Below are 14,663 nucleotides of genomic sequence, written 5' to 3'. Positions count from 1 at the left end.
AAATAAAATCTTTAAAAAAAAAAAATTTAATTTAGTATAGTTAACACATAGTGTATTATTAATTTCAGAGGTAGAATGTAGTGATTCATCAGTTGCATATAACACCCAGTGCTCCTTACATCACGTGCCCTCCTTAACATCCGTCACCCAGTTACCCCATCCCCCCACCCTCCTCTCCCTCCAGCAACCCTCAGTTTGTTTCCTAGAGTTAAGAGTCTCTATGGTTTGTCTCCCTCTCTGTTTTTATCTTATTTTATTTTTCCTTCCCTTCCCCTATGTTCATCCATTTTGTTTCTTATTTTCCACATATGAGTGAAAATGGTGTTTGTTTTTCTCTGACGGACTTATTTCACTTAGCATAATACCCTCTAGTTCCATCCATGTTGTTGCAAATGGCAAGATTTCATTCTTCTTGATGGCTGAGTAGTCTTCCATTATATACATATACCACATCTTTTTTTTTTAAGATTTTATTTATTTATTTATTTGACAGAGAGAGACAGCAAGAGAGAGCACAAGCAGGGGGAGCAGCAGAGGGAGAGGGAGAAGCACGCTTCCCACTGAGCCAGGAGCCCAACGTGGGGCTTGATCCCAGGACCCTGGGATCATGACCTGAGCCGAAGGCAGACGCTTAACCCACTGAGCCACCCAGGCGCCCCTACCACATCTTCTTTATCCATTCATCTGTCAATGGACATCTGGGCTCTTCCCATAGTTTGGCTGTTGTGGACATCGTGCAGCACACTTATCTCCTTTGGCAGCCCCATGAGTCTAGTCTATTTAAAACCATTTGAATTGTTGAGATTGTTTGAATTGTTTGAATTGTTGAGATAGTGGTTTAAAAAGGAATTGGGAATTTTTTAATAAAGGAAATGATTCGGCTTTTGGAGGGTGTGGTGAGACAGCCCTGTCATATATTAATGAGAGGGACAATCTCTTTGGAAATACTTAGATAACATGTACCAAGAGTTAACACATACCAAAACATCCTTTGTAGATGAGGATGTTTATGGCAGCATTACTTATAATAGTGAAACATTTGACAAACCCAACAAAAGAGAATATCATATGGTGTTACATTAGGCAGCTATTTAAAATTATTTTATGAAGAATTTTTAGGGGCGCCTGGGTGGCTCAGTTGGTTAATCATCTGCCTTCATAAAAAATAAATAAATAAATATAATAAATTAATTATTATTATTATTTTTTAAAAGCATCTGCCTTCAGCTCAGGTCATGATTCCAGGGTCCTGGGATCAGGTCCCACATCGGGTTCCCTGCTCATCTGGGAGTCTACTTCTCCCTCTACCCTTCCTCCTTCTTGTGCATGCTCTCTCTCAAATAAATAAATAAAATCTTTTTAAAAAAGAATTTTTAAAGGTAAGATATTATTTATAACATAAAATTCAGTAGAAGGAGCAGATGCCCATTGAATTTTATAACATAAAATTCAGTAGAAGGAGCAGATGCCCATTGAATGAAAAAATACCAAAATGCTAGCAATATTTGTGGATTGGGTTGAAGATTTTTTAATTTTCTTATATATGTATAATTTCTCCCCTAACATTCCAAATTCAGTAAATGTTATTACTTTTTTAATGAAAAGGGAAGTTATTGAGCAAAAGAGAGTCTCTTCTACAACTCTTTTTTTTTTTTTTTGAGAGAGTGTCTGCATGAGCGGAGTGGTCGGGGGATGGGCAGAGGGAGAAGGAGAGAATCTTAAGCAGGCTCAGTGCCTAGCCAGGAGCCCAACAAGAGGCTCAGTCTCACAACCCTGAGATCATGACCTGAGCCAAAATCAAGAGTTGGATGCCTAACCGACTGAGCCACCCAGGCGCCCCATCTCTTCTACAATTCTTAAGATTGCTGTCAGATCCATCCAAATACCCTTTCTGCAGTCCTTGCTTTGGCAGCAACATAAAAAAACAGGTATTTTATGAGCATCGATGGCAGAGAATGTCTATTAGCCTATTTATTTTGTCTCAGCTTTGCTTCCCGTCATTAGAGGCCCAACTAAAATAAACTGAAAACTGTAAACTCACATTGTTCCCAGAAGATCTCTCCACAGGATGACATATCATTCAGAGTTCTTGGCTGTCTCATCATGTAGCAAAGAATCTTGTTGGAAATGCATTAAGTCATACACCAAAGCAGAGGCCCAAGTGCCAAAGAAAGAAAGGGAAAATAGAAAGAACGGTTTCATGGCATTTGCTTCTACATGGCAAAGTTGATCCATGCTAGGTAGCTCGAGTCCAACACAACCACGCTACAAACTTAACTGGGTCTTCTAACTTAATATGGCTGATTGAACACACACACATTTGTCTCTGCTCCCACCAGAAATCCCACCAAAATTTGGTAAAGGTTTTTTAACAGGCAAGAAACTACAAGGAAGAAAACAACCAGGAAACTATATGATCTATGTAAACATATAAGTGAATAAATCAAGATCTGGCTGGTAAATGGATAAACAGATAAGCAGGTAAGAGAAAAATAAAGGTAAGCTCACAGTGGGGAAAATCCTGGAAGCAGGCTGATTTCCCAGAGCAGAACCCCAGAATTAGTAAGGAATGAAGATAACAAGTACCTCCGAATGTGGGGATGCAAGAGGGCCTGGAAATGGACGGTGAATATCCACGCAAGAAGCCAGTAGAGCCCCAGATCCCCAACTCACCTGCACGGCAGCATGACTCCCCCAGTCCACCCTGACGCGCGCTTTATTTAGTGGAGAGGGAGGTCCAGAGAACTATTCTGAAAATAGGAGAATTAACTAAAAGTTTGCATACAAATTGGCAAGACCTCCAGGTCTTCTTTCCCCAGTCAGTTCTGAGAACTTGGCAGCCAGACTTGCCCTCAGAAAAATAACAGGGAAATCGCCTCTGGAGAGACAGATCAGACCAAGAAAAACCCTGCGAACACCAGCAGAAGGGGGAGGGGGAGGGTTATTAAGCTGTTGTCATGTGGCTCCAATTCCACTCTTCTAGTCTCTCTTTCACCAGCTGCTCCCTCTTAGGCAGAGAGAGAGCCCTCAGGGCTGGAGTAGGAGGAAGGGACTTGCTCCCTCGCTTTTGCTCCCCAACCCCAGTAGCACACACCGCAGCAGTGACAGCTGGTCCCAGTAGAGCTGCTGGTCCCAAACTGTAGTTCTTTCACACTCCCGGCACGAGCCCAATCACACCACCTCAGAGACAGCAACTCAGGGGTCAAGCCCCGCTCAGAGGTCTGAGTTCCAGCTCCATGGGGTCCCTGCAAAAATACATTCTACTCTTTAATGATCCCAAGTTCCTCCCTTGGTTCCCCAGCCCTAGTGATGGGTAGCTGCTTCCTGCACTGTCTGCCTCTGTGGTCTCTCGTTGCTCCTTTTTGCCTTTTTTGGATCTCAGTACATGGTTAGGCGCCTGCGTGGCTCAGTCGTTAAGCGTCTGCCTTCGGCTCAGGTCATGGTCCCGGGGTCCTGGAATCCAGCCCCGCATCGGGCTCCCTGCTCCGCAGGAAGCCTGCTTCTCCCTCTCCCCCTGCTTGTGTTCCTGTCACTATCTCTCTCTGTGTCAAATAAATTTTTTTAAAAAATGATCTGTTTAGGGGCACCTGAGTGGCTCAGTCCATTAAGCTCCAACTCTTGATTTTGGCTCAGGTCATGATCTCAGGGTCATGAGGTCAAGCCCCGTGTCAGGCTCCACACTGAGCGTGGAGCCTGCTTGAGATTCTCTCTCTCCCTCTGTCCCTCCCCCCCCACTTGCATGTGGTCTCTCTCTCTCTCTCTCTCAAAAAAAAGAAAATGATCTGTTTAAATATATGGAGTTTTTTCTTTCACCTGACTGGACCCTGAATGCAGGATCTTCTGGAGAAACAGTCCAGCCCAATCACACTATAGTGAAGCCCACTGAAAAAACCCAGCAACATATGTTGTTATCAAACAGCTTAAACTACAAGCCAAGGATTACCATACCAGTCAAGGTCCAATCAGGAGACAGCAGTCAAGCCCTAATTTGAGCAGGGTGAGTTTAATATAAGGAATTATTGACTTGTAAGGAGGAGTAACCATAAAAACATAAGGAGAACCTAAAGCATAGTCTAGGGCTGAGGGAGCACACATAAAGGATGACCAACCTGGAAGGGCATCCGCTCACTCCAAAGCTGGATTCAGACCTCCCTGGAGAGGATGCGGTTGAGCCCCTGTGTGACAGATAATTTCACTGGGATGCCCAGGCCAACACAGTTGTGGGCAGGCAGGAAACACGCCTTTGGGGTGGAGCAGAGGTACCAAGGGAGTTGGGCACTAAGAGCCCACCCACTGCATGCAAAGCCTGGGGCATGCAGTGTACGTGTCAGGACTAGCTCATTAAGGAAATGCATACTCTCAGCCTGTGGCTGAGTCGGAGCCCAGTAGATATTCCCACCAGAGATACTGATGGGTTGTGCGGCTGGAGCTACAAGAATCAGAACCTGCAGCTCCTTGGAACCAGAAGTCCCTTCCTCCCACAACGTCCCTCCAGTGCCCTCTCCTGACAAAGATTAATCTTGCGCGGCCTGCACAGGAGAAATGCTCACAGCTCTATTACCACAACTCAGGTAAGAGGATTGATTTTCAGTTGAGAGGAAATACACTGACAGCCAGCATAGCGACCATTTGGTGCCACTAAAATGAAAGATGGGGATTGAAAATACAGGAACTGAGAAACTTCAAAGAAATAGAGACAATGCTAAGAACTAAAAAATAAAGCCCACAATATTTTCATAAAAATAAGAGATTGTCTTCATGAAAAAAGAATGAGAGGCTATGAAAATGAACATTTAGAGAACTAAAAGGCAGCATATTTAATTAAAAATATAAGTCAAAAGAATTTTTTAAATATATAATTCCAAAGGCAAAAATGCCCATAGAAGTGTTAGAATTTAAAGTTGATGAAATCCAAAAAGAAGCAAAGAATAAAGAAATTAAATGATATAGAAAACATATGGAAATTAGATTATTAATCTGGGTGAATAATAGGATTTCCAGAAAGAGCAAAGGGAGAGAAGGGAAGGGAAGAAATTATCAAGGAAATAATTCAAGAAAATTTCCCAGAGCTGAGAGCCATAAAATTCCAAACTGAGAGAGAACCTTGAGTATCTAGCAAAATGAATGAGGTCCAAAGTATGTGATCATGAGTTCTAAAAATGCTAGGGACAAAGAGAAAAATTTCAAAATTCTTCCAATTGTTTAAAGAGAAAAAACGAAAAGGATCAATGCTCGGTCACCAGCGACAAGTCAACAAGTGACGGAGGAGGCTACAAGACAACAGAGCAATGCTTTCAAAAGTTAGATGTAAGTTTTCCAACTTGAAATTCCATCTTCAGTACAATTATTAATCAGGTATAGCAGTAAAAGACATTTGTAGACAAAGCCTTAAAAACGTCTATCTCTTGGGGCACCTGGGTGGCTCAGTCGGTTAAGCATCTGCCTTTGGCTCGGGTCATGATCTCAGGGTCCTGGGATCCAGCCCCATATTGGCGGTCCCCGCTTAGTGGAGAGTCGGCTTCTCCCTCTCCCTCTGCTGCTCCCCCTGCTGGTGAAGGACACTTAGCCCTTCTTTTAGAAACCAGAGGACATCAAGGAGTCATGGCACACGTGACAGGACAGGCTACTACACATCCCTGCCTCGCATCTGGGCAGAGTCATTGGGGTCACACATGTTCACTAATCCGGTTCACTACGGTAGGAAGCCACAACAGACTTTGGGCACAAACCTCAGGAATAAAGAGTCCTTTCTCTTGGAATGTCCTCAATTTCTTATTAAGAATTTATTTTTTAGGGGCGCCTGGATGACTTAGTCCATTAGGCGTTCAACTCTTGATTTCAGCTCGGTTATGATCTCAGGGTTCTGAGATCGAGCCCCAAGTTGCGCTCCATGCTCAGTGGGGAGTCTGCTTGAGGATTCTCTCTCTCCCTCTCCCTCTGCCCCTCCACCCCCGGCTCGCTCGCTCTCTCTCTCTGAAATGAATAAATAAAATCTTTTTTAAAAAGAATGTATTTTTTTTAATGTTCTTCTCTTTCTCCTTCTCTCTCTTCCCCTCTCCTCCTCCTCTTTTTGTTTTGTTATAATTACAGATTCACAAAAAATTTTCAAAAACAGTACAGAGATGTCCCACACGCCCCTCACCCAGCTTACCCCAATGGTAACAGCCTGCATACTATAGAAACAGTATCAAAACAAGGAATCAATGCATTTTTTTTTCAGTGCATTGGGTTGCAGCAGGTAGCTTTGGTACTTGAAACCCCAGAAATCCCTTTCCATCTGTCATACTAACAAAATAGGTTCACAGTTTTCAAAGGGCTGCCCTTTGAAGAGGAAGTGCTTCAGGTCCGTTCCAAGCCAGCTTTTATGGTGTAAGAATCTGTAGTTTTCCAGTCTAATTTGCTTGCAGAGAGCTGAAAATTACTGGAGGGGCAAAAACCTGAAACATTCCTGCAGACTCTCACTATAGAGAGCAGTACTGGCAGATGCTAAAAGATAATCCAGGGACACAGGCCCTCAGCAGGAAGGGGGCTAAAGGGCCAGTGCATGTGATTATCTAAGAAGTTATCTGCATCATTTTTTAACGAGAGAGACATTTCTCACTTACATGGGCTTTCTAACGCAATCAGATTTAGGTGGTGGGAAACACCATTAAAATAGAGGAAACGGGGGCACCCAGGTGGCTCAGTGGGTTAGGTGTCTGCCTTCAGCTCAGGTCATGACCTCAAGGTCCTAGGATCCAGGCCCACATCCGGCTCCCTGCTCAGCTGGGCATCTGCTTCTCCCTCTCCCTCTGCCCTTCCACCCCCCCCCACGTGTGTGCTCTCTCTCTCTCTCTCTCTGTCTAAATAAATAAATAAATAAATAAATAAATAAATAAATAAATAAAATAGAGGAAACATCCTATTCTAGGCCTTGAGAGTAATCAGCTCATTTTTCAAGGATGAAGTCCCTTCTAAAGAAATACACTTTTATCTTTTAGGAAGAAGGGCACAGAAGCCCAGGAACTCAACTGTACTCAAGTGTGTTAAAACTCACAGGAATTTGTCTCCTGGGTGGGGGGGGCGGTTCGCTGTGAGGGGCAGCAAGCTGAGAGCAGGGAGACCCCTGTTTCTTCATTCGTCATCTGCATCATAGCCTCGCCCACAGGGGCCTCACCCCCAAGGTCACATCCCCGCTAAGAACGTGCCAGAGAAAGAAAGGCCCCAGGCGCTGGGGCCAGCACGGCCAACACCCCCCAAGTGCCGAGGGTCGGTGTGGACGGGAAGGACGGGAGAATCAGGAGAGCAAAAGAGGAGAGGCAGGGGCGAGCAAAGAGAAGCGCGCGGCAAGGGCCGCAGAAGGGCGTGGTAAAGGGAGGCCGCCACCGAGGAGAGGCTCCCGACCGAAGACCAGGAGGAGGCTGCGCTCCGCTCCGGAGAGAAGCAACACCCGGAGTCCCAGGTCCTCCCCGCCGCCAGGCCCTCCCTGCCCTGGGACAGCCCCAGGCTCAGTCCGGTGCCTTGACGAGAGAGGGGAGGAAAACAGGACCTCCTCAGGCAGAAGCACAGCGGGAGGAGGTGGGGACGAGGGGAGGTGGCTGGGACTCAGGGGGGCCGAACTGGGGGAACTGGAAGCCAGTGCACACCGCTTCCCTAAGAGTAATTTTTACAGCTCTGGGCTGCCCAGCTGCCTTCCGCAGGCCCTCCGGCTTACTAGAAGGTTCTCTCGCGGGCGGCCCCGTGGGCCCCGCCCAGCCGCGCCCCCACGGAGCGTGCGCCCGTGCCCCTGGGCAGAGGGGGAGCGGAGGGGCAGGGCTCCAGGCAGAGGCACTGCCGGAAGTATCCCCGCGAAAATCAAATGTGAGCGTGGGTGTGCGGCTCCGCGGACGCGAAGGGTGCTTACTTGTTGCTGCTCCGCCGAAAGGAGAGCTCGCAGTTGTCGGCGGGGCTCTCAGTTTGCTGTCATTTACTTGTGCGAGTGGAAGAAATCCGAGGGTGGACGAGAGCCGGTGCTTAAGTCTAGTCTGGGGGAGAAGACAGGCTGGTAGTGGCGGCTTTATGAGCCGAGTCATAAGGGCAGGAAGCTAAGACCACAAGAGACCTAGAGCTGGACGGTGGCTTCAGGAGCACAGGGAGGAGCAGACGGAGACGGAGCCCTGGCTCCTACTTGTAGAACTCCGGGGCGCACAGCTGTTTGCCCCCGGTCCCCACGGTGGCCGCCTTCCCCGCTCGCAAAGCTCGCGGTCGTCGCAGCTCCGGCCGGCGGCTCTGCCTCAGGCTGCCCTCTAGTGGGAGAGTGCGGCGGGACAGGGGCGCGGACGCGAGTGGTCCTACCCCCTGCCGAGAAGCGTAGTGAGGGCCATTACTGGTGGCAGGCTTGGCAGTAAGAGCACGGCAATCCTTGTAGACCTATGTGAATCATCTCATTTAATCCACACAAGGAAGGGGTGGTATTTATTAGTAGCTACATTTTACAAATAAAGAAACTAAGACTTAGCGAGCTTCTCTAACCCAACAGTGACTACTGCCAGAATTAAATTTGTTCGTATGATAAACTGTCCTCTCAGTAACTCCTTAGTGCCGGTTCCTTTCTTTTGTCTTCCCCGGGCAAGCATTACAAATGGGTTTACCTCATATAAAATGAAGCAAGAGAATTGGCTGCACTCCGAGTCTCGCCCGGAAGCTCCCTTCCGAGCTTTCGAGCAATCCCCACTCCCAGAAAAGAAACTGGGACAGACACAAGGTATTGCTCGATCCCTGGTTTAGGGACCGCTGAGCTCCTGAGGTGGAGTGCTCTGTCCCAATACCCAGGGATTCCACCTTCTAGAAGCAAGATCCCTGGAAGAGAAGGGCAAAAGCCAATCAGAATGTTGCTTGTTGACCAAGAAATCATAGTCAGGAGAGGTGAATATTTGGGGAACATTTCATCCAGGTCACAGCAAAACCCAGTCCTGAAATAAAACCTCGTATTTATTCATTTATACCAGCCTTGTTTTAAACATAATTGAAAATAGCTTAAACAAAAAATTGCAGCTAGTGCCCGGCTGGCTCAGTCAGTAGAGCATGTGACTCTTGGTCTCGGGGTTGTAAGTTCGAGCCCCACATTGGGTGTAGAGATTACTTAAAAATATAAATCTTTTAAAAAATTACAACTAGGGAAAATGAAAAGTTAGAAAAACCAGGTAAGGGGAGCCTGGGTGGTTCAGTCAGTTAAATGTCTGACTCTTGATTTCGGCTCAGGTCATCAACTCAGGGTCGTGAGATCAAACCCCAAGTCCAGCTCTGTGCTCAACACAGAGTCTGCTTGAGATTTTCTCTCTCTCCCTCTCTCTGCCCTTCCCCCTGCCCGTGCTCTCTCTAAATAAATAAATAAATAAATAATATCTTTTTTTAAAAAAAGAAAAATCAGATAAAAAAGAGTACCAACGTCATGCTGGGAAGAGGACCACACATTTGGAACTGAGCTCTCTAGCAGCCAGTTCAAAGAGGGAAATACAGTCATTACATGGCACCCAACGTCCATAAAGTAAAAAGAGACCAGAGTCTCAGGAGATGGCTCAGCTATTCCTTTTCCTGAGACGAGGAGCAGTGCAATCCGTGTGCCCATGCTGTTGGTCCAGCATAATCCAGGGAGAGATTCCAGAGTAATGCGAAATAGGTGCACATGTATACTTCCCTCAAACTGACAGGCGTTCCTCCCTCCACCCACCTTTTGATATGTAGAGCATGACCATGAGTTCACTTGACATCACGGTCATTTGGGGTTGCTGATCAAAAGTAGGCTACAACAGAAAGAATACTCAGAGCCAGAACAGGCCTGTCTCCCTACAGAGTGATGACTAAATAGTTCACAATTCTTGTCCCGTGGACCCCCCCTTTCCTAGGGGTCACCCCCTTCTGCAGCCACATTCTTTCTTCAGATGGGGTCCAGGACTGTGGATTCCATTTTTTTCTTTCTGAGTTATGGTCTCCATCCAGGCATGCTTCCCCAGGTTACCCTTTGATTGGACTTGATTATTCCCACATTTCCTTAGCCCCATCCTTCCCCAGACAGTGCCTCTCATTCCCTGTGTGCAGGTTCATCACAGCTTCCTCTCGTAGGTGATGAACTTCCATCTAACTTCCCAGAAAGCCCTTTACTAGCTGTGTGACTTTAGGCAAGTTACTGAAAACCTCTCTGAGCCTTATTTTCCTCATTTCTAGCATTGATAATGCCTATCTTGGAAGGTTGTTTGGAATTAGAGTGAATTGTAATAACAGTAACAGCAGTTTATTGAGTTGTTATTGTGCTGGACACAACACTCAGCACTGAACGTGTAATTATTTGATTGAGTCATCTCAACAACCTTAGCGCAAGAGACCAAAAAAGAGACCAAGCTGTGTATCTATATTATTTCCTTTCCTGGGTATCTTTTTTCCTTTCCTGGTTTTCACTGAAAGGATCACGTTCTGTGTTGTCATTTCAGACCACGCAGGGGTTTAAATATGGATCTTTAAGTTCTAGTGGATTTGTGATTACCCTTACATTTTTAACAAAGCTATTTAAACTTATATTTTCATTTAACATCAAAGATTAATCAGTATCTTTAGTCTTTCCCCTAAACCAAACATATTTTCTCTTCTTCCCTCCTCCTCTTTCCCCCACTGTAACTTCCCAGGATTCCCCGGGTTTTGTTAAAATCTTTTGGAACTGGACTCTCCTGTGGTTGGATGGACCATGTAGCAGGCAGAAGACGAGGAGGTAGATGCGAAGCAGGAGCAAGGCCTTAGAGTGGCCACGAGCTTGAGGGCTGGGCACGCGTAGGTGGGCTGGTGTGAGAGCACATGAATGCATTGCTTCTGCAGACACTCTCTGAGCCCCACTCGTGATGCCTGAGGCAGCACAGAGCAGGACCCAGGGGCCAGGGTGAGGAGAAAAGGAAGGCAAAATCCAGAGGGGCAGGTGGCCACACAGAAATGACCTCCAGTGCAAGTTCTAGGCTCTGCAACAGCTGATAATTGAGCAGGGGAGTGGTCCGACTGGAACTGACTTTGTGTGTGTGTATTAAAATATACAAAACCTAAAACTTACCGACGTAACCATTTTTTTTAAAAGATTTTATTTATTTATTCGACAGAGAGAGAGAGAGAGAGAGCGCGAGAGAGGAAACACAAGCAGGGGGAGTGGGAGAGGGAGAAGCAGGCTTCCTGCCGAGCAGGGAGCCCGATGTGGGGCTAGATCCCAGGACCCCGGGATCATGAACTGAGCCGAAGGCAGCCGATTAATGCCTGAGCTACCCAGGCGCCCCTCGACGTAACCATTTTTAAGTGTACAGTTCAGTAATTTAAAGCCATGCACACTGTTGGGCAGCTATCACCGCCATTCGTCCCCATAACTCCTTTCATCTTGTAAATCCGAAAGCTTGCTATTAAACAACAGCTCCCACTCTCCCCTCCCCGCAGCTTGAGCTGCCTGGAGGATGGGCTGGAGGAGATGCAGCTCGTGGGGATGAGGCCAATTAGGAGGTTGCTGTAACCACCCAGGCAGGAGGCCACGAGGATCCCCATGTGAGAAAGAAGAAACAGGAAACAAATTGAATAATTAAACAGAAGCACCTCCCTGTACATGAGGTGTGCCAGACCAGCCCTGCAGAGGAGTCATTTCCCGTCAGGGTGACTTGCCCGGCTGGACTCAGCGCCTGACAAATGCGGAGCGCCCTACCTTGCTGACAGTGCTCTACACAGCCCTTTTCTGCACCCATTTCTCACATTACTGAAGGTCCCCAGATGGTCAAAACCTATCCTTTAGCTCATCCGTGCCATTCCCCTTCAATTCCTTCATCCAGAGGAAATACGATGCTGTTACTCCCCTGCTTCAGACTCTGATTCCCATGGTTCTTCAGATACTGATAAAACCCCAAATCTCTAAGAGGGCCTACAAGGCTCCCCACTTCCCTCACCTCCCCGCAGGATCTGCTCCAGCCCCCCCCCACCTCTCTCCATGGTCCTCAGGCTTCCTTTGGTTGTGCAGATGCTCCAGGTGTCACCACAGAGTTTCACATACCAGAAGGGGCCTGGCCACGGCCACCATTCCCCAAGCCCTTTACACACATACACACACACACACACACACACACACACACTCACACACTGGCGCATCAACGTTTTAGATTCAATATTCTTTGTGGAACTGTGAGATCGTGTCTTTCTCCCCCATTAGCTTGTAAGTCCGTAAGTTCCAGGAGGAAAGGACCATGTGAGTCATGTTCCCTACTATAACCACGGTGCCTGGACATTGTAAGTGTGCAATATTAACAGCGAAATGAGTGAATAATGTAACCTGCTCTCAAGCAAGTATCTTAAAGTCAAATACACCTAGTTGTAGGTGACTAGTAACAGCTTAGGTAATCCTGGAGAGAAGGCTGGAGAAGTAGCAGGTAAAGGAGGTGTATGTTAAAGAATTTGTATTAGTTTGCTCAGGTTGCCACAACAAAGTACCACAAACTGAGTGGCTTACCAGAAATTTGTTGTCTTACCATTCTGGAGCTAGAAGTCTGAACTCAAGGTTTAGCAGGGTTGGCTCCTTCTGAGGACTGTGAGGGAAAATCTGTTCCACGCCTCTCTTCTAGCTTCTGGTGGCCTTAGGCATTCATTCGTTTGTAGGTGACATTATCCTGTGTCTTTACGTTGTCTTCCATCTGTGTGTGCCTGTGTCCAAATCCCCCCCCCTTTTTAAAGATTTTATTTTTAAGTAATCTCCACACCCAATGTGGGGCTCCAACTCACAACCCCAAGACCAAGAGTCGCGTGCTCTCCTGACCGAGCCAACCAGGTGCCGTTTCTCCTTTTTACAAGAGCACCATCCTGATGACCTCATTTTAACTTGATTACCTCTATAAAGACCCTCTTTCCATATAAGATCATATTCTTAGGTACTGGCAGTTAGGACTTCCACATATCTGTTTTGGGGGACACAGTTCAACCCATAACAGGATTGCATATGGTCTCACCCCAAATGAGTATAGCTCAAACAAGCCCTACCAAGTGGAAATATCACTGAGCACTTCATCCTATCCCATATGATGACCTCAAAATCTCTGCAGTAAACTGGCTTCCAATTGCAACCTCAGTTTATCAGAATTTTGCCTAATTCACACCCTTCAACCTTCCCCACACCTACATTAGCTTCCACTTGTGCCTTCACTTCATTCTCCCACACAACCTAGTCCAGAGTATGTTCCCCTCCTTTAGGTTCCTGGTGATGTCAAAAATCTTCATGGTTAATGGCACACATATTTAATAAAAGTAGGCAACAATAAACATACCATGTTAAGTTAGCAAACTCAATGTAAATTGTCTATCTTAAAAGTAGCCGACAGAGGAGGTAGCATTTTTTAAAAAGATTTTAGTTATTTGAGAGAGAGAGAGCACACATGAGTGGGGCGGAGGGAGGGAGCAGAGGGAGAAGCAGACTCCCTCCTGGGCAGGGAGTAAAGAATGTAATCTGACTTGGGCCAGATCACAGGATCCTGGGATCATGACCTGAGTCCAAGGCAGACACTTAACCTACTGTGCCACCCAGGAGCCCCAGGAGGTAGCATTTTTTTTTATTCTTTTTTTTTAAAGATTTTATTTATTTATTTGAGAGAGACAATGAGAGAGAGAGAGAGCACAAGAGGGGGGAGCCGGAGAGGGAGAAGCAGACTCCCCCCTGAGGTAGCGTTTTTTAATCGGCTCTCATATGGATGCCCAACACCTTGCTTTTCAGTTTCTTCCCTGAAAGAAACTAGGACCCCTTAGAATGCAAGGCTTGGATGATAGCAGATTCCATGTCTCAGGGAAGAGAAGAATCAGGACAGGACTTGAATGTTCTATTGTGACCAGAAAGCAAGGATGCTTCAAGAATAGCAAGGAAAATGGGGTGCCTGGGTGGCTCAGTCTTTTTTTTTTTAATTTTTTTTTTTTAAGATTTTATTTATTTGCGAGAGAGACAATGAGAGACAGAGAGCATGAGAGGGAGGAGGGTCAGAGGGAGAAGCAGACTCCCTGCTGAGCAGGGAGCCCGATGTGGGACTCGATCCCGGGACTCCAGGATCATGACCTGAGCCAAAGGCAGTCGCTTAACCAACTGTGGGTGGCTCAGTCTTTAAGCGTCTGCCTTCGGCTCAGGTCATGATCCTGAAGTCCTGGGATCGAGCCCCGCATCAGGCTTCCCTCTCCTTGGGAAGCCTGCTTCTCCTTCTCCCACGCCCCCTGCTTGTGTTCCCTCTCTTGCTGTGTCTCTGTCTGACAAATAAATAAATAATTAATTTTAAAAAAAAAGAATAACAAGGAAAGTGCTAAAAAGGACAGAGGAAAGTGAAGGGATGGAACTCTTCAATAAATGGTGTTGGAAAAACTGGACAGCAACATGCAAAAGAATGAAACTGGACCGCTTTCTCACACCATGCCCAAAAATAAGCAGAAAATGGAACTGTAAAACTCCTAGAAGAAAATATAGGCAGTAACCCAAAGAAAACGAAACCTCTAACTTGAAAAGATACATGTGCCCCTGTGTTTACCACAGCATTCTTTACGATAGCCAAGATATGGAAGCAACCTAAGTGTCCATCAGTAGATGAATGGTTGAAGAGGATGTGGTAAACACCCACACACACACACACACATGCAATGGAAAGTCAGCCATAAAAAACATTGAAGTCTTG

General features: G+C 46.4%; 1 long non-coding RNA gene across 2 annotated transcripts in view; it reads right to left on the bottom strand.

Annotated features, from left to right (window-relative positions):
* LOC144378998 (uncharacterized) overlaps positions 1-8,231 on the bottom strand; it is a 98,870-nt gene extending 90,639 nt beyond the window's left edge. For both annotated transcript variants that reach the window (XR_013440964.1, XR_013440963.1), the window contains exon 1: positions 7,883-8,231. This is a non-coding gene — a long non-coding RNA (uncharacterized LOC144378998). The remainder of the gene's footprint in view (positions 1-7,882) is intronic.
* Between the last annotated feature and the right edge of the window lie 6,432 nt (positions 8,232-14,663).

This window comes from Halichoerus grypus, chromosome 9 (assembly GCF_964656455.1).
Source record: "Halichoerus grypus chromosome 9, mHalGry1.hap1.1, whole genome shotgun sequence".
Taxonomy (NCBI): Eukaryota; Metazoa; Chordata; class Mammalia; order Carnivora; family Phocidae; genus Halichoerus; species Halichoerus grypus.
The sequence above is the reverse complement of the archived record's forward strand: the minus strand, read 5'-3'. Positions and strand labels throughout refer to the sequence as shown.